The sequence below is a fragment of the Triticum dicoccoides genome, chromosome 3B, assembly GCF_002162155.2.
Source record: "Triticum dicoccoides isolate Atlit2015 ecotype Zavitan chromosome 3B, WEW_v2.0, whole genome shotgun sequence".
Lineage (NCBI taxonomy): Eukaryota > Viridiplantae > Streptophyta > Magnoliopsida > Poales > Poaceae > Triticum > Triticum dicoccoides.
This window is the reverse complement of record NC_041385.1, coordinates 238688611-238693087: the sequence shown is the minus strand read 5'-3', so window position 1 is coordinate 238693087 and position 4477 is coordinate 238688611.

Genomic DNA, 4477 nt, shown 5'->3' with positions numbered 1-4477 from the left:
TTGCACAAGGGGACGACACCCTGCGGCAACCTGAACCACTCTGGGTGGTTGGCGTCATGCTTGAACAGCTCCCTCAGCATCTCATCAAGCTCCAGAACGGTGAAGTTGAAGTTGAGGCCTGGACGCAGCCTCATGATATCCGCCGGGCCGCCAAACAGCCAGGTGGGCCTCCCCCTCTTCTGCAGAGGGGCGATGCGACGGTGAAGGAAATCCGTGCCGACCGCCCCTGCTGTGAGCCCGGCATGCCTGAGCCGGAGGATTCGGGTGGTGGCAATCCTCAGCTTCGCGTCGTCCGGCGACAGAGCACTCCAGTCGCCGCCACGCACCACCCGGGTCTGGCGCAGTTTGGTGAATGGCTGCGGATTGGCATCATAGATCCAGCACCACTCCGCCCTCCACTCGTCCCACTTGCTGCGGAGCTCGCCCGTCAAGTACACCTCCTTCATGCCAATCCGGGAGGTCAAGGCGATTCCACCAGCCAGTGGCTCCCCTTTCTCGGCCCGAGGGGAGAAATAATGACGAAAAAGAGCGACACTTGGGAGGATGCCAACAAAGTTCTCGCAGAGGTGTGCGAACACCGCCATTGTCAGAACCGCGTTGGGGGTGAAATCAAGAAGATGAAACCCGTAGGTGTTCATGATGTCGCAGAGAAAATCGGAAAAAGGTGGGCAGAGCCCACAATAGAAGAACACAGGAAAGAAGTAGTAACCTCTGGGGCACTTTTTTTATTTGGAAGCCTCAGCGGAAAGCACCGGCGTGCGCGGATGCGCCCGCGTCTCCGTCAACCAGAAGAGGTAGAACTCCTCCCGTAGCGCCTTCGGGGTAAGCTCGGGGGAGAAAAGCGCTCGCTTCTTGCGCAGCGCCTCAAGCTGCAGCGCCTCGGCCGACTTTGCCGCCTTCGCAGCCTTCCCGGTCTTCGGAGCCATGGCGGAAGCGGTGGGGGAAGGCGAGGGCGACGGCAGCGACGGCGGCGACGGGCGGCGAAGTGCTGCTCTCTTTCGACTTGGGAAGCAGAGGGGAGCGACGGAGCTTTCGGAGGAAGGAACTGCAAGTGGCGAAGGTGGGGGAACAGTTCCATTTCCTCTGCTTATAAACGGGGGAGGTGAACGTTACGCCTTTCCTGGATTAAAATATAGCCCACGATCTCTCCCACGATGCCGCAATCGACGCGTGCCGTTACGGGAGAGCGCGGCGGGTACGGAGTGGATTTTGTGTGGACCCAGGCCGCGCGTGCCCGTGCCCTGTTTTGGGCCTGGCCCAACAGCGCTCGGCACCGTGTATGGCCCAGGCTCGGGGGCTCCTGTCGGTGTACTAAAGTAGGGGTACCTTAGTACCCCGAACTTGGGCACGGGCAGTCGCAGCGCCCCGCGGCAAGGCTTGCCGGGCGCCCGCCAAGATCCTCCGCCATTCATATTACTGCCATTCAAGAACAAAGTATTAACTAAGAAGACAAGGCCCCGGCAAGAGGAGCTTGCCGGGAAGGACAAGACCCCGGCAAGAGGAGCTTGCCGGGAAGGACAAAGACCCCGACAAGAGGAGCTTGCCGGGAAGGCCAACCAAGGCACTTCTAGAAACTTGCCGCGACGCCCCGCGCGTCCCAGCAGGGCCCGGCGGGCGGCAAGCTCGCTGGTGCGGCAAGACAACGGTCGCGGCAAGACGCTTGCCGCGGCAAGACTTCCACTCTGCACCCAAGCTCTAGCGCATCCAACGATGTGTCACCCCAGGACTATCCCAGAAGCACGTGGCAAGGCGCTATGCAGCTATGCGGTGCGAGGTGGCAAGCGAATCTGACAAGGAGGCCATCGTGGCGATTGGTGGCGCCCCTAACAGTCGCTTCCTTGCACTGTTGGGGCGATCGGACGGGCATTAAATGCCCTTGTCCCTTGCCGTCAGAGTTAGGTAGGGACACTGTTGGTAGCAGTTGTACCAACCTGCATTTTTACCTTTCTACCCCTCTTTCTACGCTGCCAATTGTCGGTGACCCCTTTAGACTATAAAAAGGAGGCCCATGCGCACGTAGAAGGGGTTCGGAATTTTGGTCCCACGGTTCGGCTGGTTCGGTTCATTCGACCCATTCGACACCACGGCGCACCCACGCTCTCAAGCAAGAACAAATACAAACACAAAGCAGCAGTAGGAGTTTTATCTCTCCGGAGAGCTCCGAAGCTGGGTAAAAATCCCCCGCGCGCTCCCGCCTCGATCTGCTCTGCGTGCGCCCTCCGCTCCCTTGCCGGACCAGAAGGGGCCCCCTGCCCCATAGGTGCTCGTGCTCCCACAGAAACCCATGACAGCGGGATACACAACAAAGTACTTTGATGTAAGAACATGGTATGATAGATAGATGTAGTGTATTCTAGACACAGAAAGCCATGTCATATGCACATGTATAACGTATAAACTCAGCAGGTGCAATTTAATCAAAATAGAAGAAATACAGGCTAGACAACATATGCAACATGAAACCAATTGTCACACTGTCAACTTAGAGCAAGCACCTGCGATGGTGGAGCGTGGGAGATGAACTCATCATGTAGACTTGGGACTTCAACTTCATTAGTAGTAGTAGTGGCAAATCTAGAGAGTCTCTATTTGCGTCGGTGTGGAGTACCACCAACATCCCCTAACTTACTCTTTTCCTTCCTATTTTCTGATATTGCCTTATGAAGTCAAAACCACAAGAAGATGAATAAAATTAGCTCTGCATAACTGGTTGATGCATGATACAGACAAACACTACTTTGATGTAAGGCAAGCGCAGGATGGGAGGATGGAATATATGCAAAAAAAGACAGCGTTTCATATTCACACGTACGATAGGAGGATGGAATATGTATGAAAAAACAGTAAGTGGAAGGCATTTCAACAAAATTAGAAGAAATGAAAGCTAGGCACCATATGAACATGCAACCAATATCACTCTATCAGGTAAAAAGTGTCTCATTGTAAGTGCCATTTCAAGAAATTAGAAGTAGTACAAGCTAGAAGACAATGCAAGATGCAACCTACATCACAGTCCCAAGTTAAATGTGTCTTATGGGTAAGTGATCGTTGCATGTATAAGTTGTAAACTATGCAGATGCAATTCTACATAATCAGAAGCAATACAAACTAGACATCATACGTATAGCAGTTCCAAGTAAGAGCAAGCACCTGTGATGGTGGAGTAGGGGAGATGTGCTCATCATGTACACGTATGTTCTAGAAACAGGAACACGTGTCATATTCACAGGCATTATGTGTAATGTAAGCAGATGCAATTCAAGTTAGAAGCAGTACAAGCTAGATATCATACGCAACATGCAACCACATATAATAGTCTCAAGTTAGAGCAAGCACCTGTTATGGTGGAGTAGGGGAGATATGCTCATCATCTACACAGCTACGTTGACTGTGCAGCCTTGTGTTGTCTTGCGAATCTTGTTGGGAGGATGGCGGAGTAGAATCTGTAGAGACCCCCTGTTTGAGTTGCTCTAAAGGACCACCATCATCCACTGCCGGACTAATTTCCTTCAGCTGTAATGATTTTGCATTGTGAAGTCAAACCGATAAGAAAAAGGAATAAAATTCGCTCTTCAGAACTCATTCATGCATGATACTGACGAACACTACTCGGACGAAAGGCAAACCCATGATCCGAGGATGGAATATGTATGAAAAATAGGATGGCGTGACATATTCACACCTATGATGTGGTAACTAAGTAGAAGGCATTTCAACAAATTAGAAGCACTTCAAGCTAGACACCATATGAAAGAAGCAACCAATATCACTCTACCAAGTTCAAACTATACGGCGTTTCAACAAATTAGAAGCAGTATATGCTAGAAATCATATGCAATACACAACCATTATCATAGTGGCGACTTAAAGGTGCCTTATCATAAGTGACTGATGCGGGATATGCAAGAATAGTAGTCTGATGTAGAAACAGGAACACATGTCATATTCACAGGCATTATGTGTAAAGTAAGCGGATGCAATTCAACAAAGTTAGAAGCAATACAAGCTAGACATCATACGCAACATGCAACCACGTATAATAGTGCCAAGTTAGAGCAAGCACCTGTGATGATGGAGTAGGGAAGATGTGCTCATCATCTACACAACTACGTTGACTGTCTAGCCTTGCGTTGTCTTGCGAATCTTGTTGGGAGGATGGCGGAGTAGAATCTGTAGAGAACCTCCGTTTCAGTTGCTCGGAAGGACCACCATCATCCAATGCCTGTCCAATTTCCTTCAGCTTTATTGATTTTGCATTGTGAGGTCATACCGACAAGAAAAAGGAATATCATTCGCTCTTCAGAACTCATTCATGCATGATACTGACGAACACTACTCTGATGAAAGGCAAAGTCATGATACGAGGATGGAATATGTACAAAAAGATGGACGGCTTGACATATTCACACCTATGATGTGGTAACTAAGCAGAAGACACTTCAACAAATTAGAAACACTGCAAGACACCATATGGAAG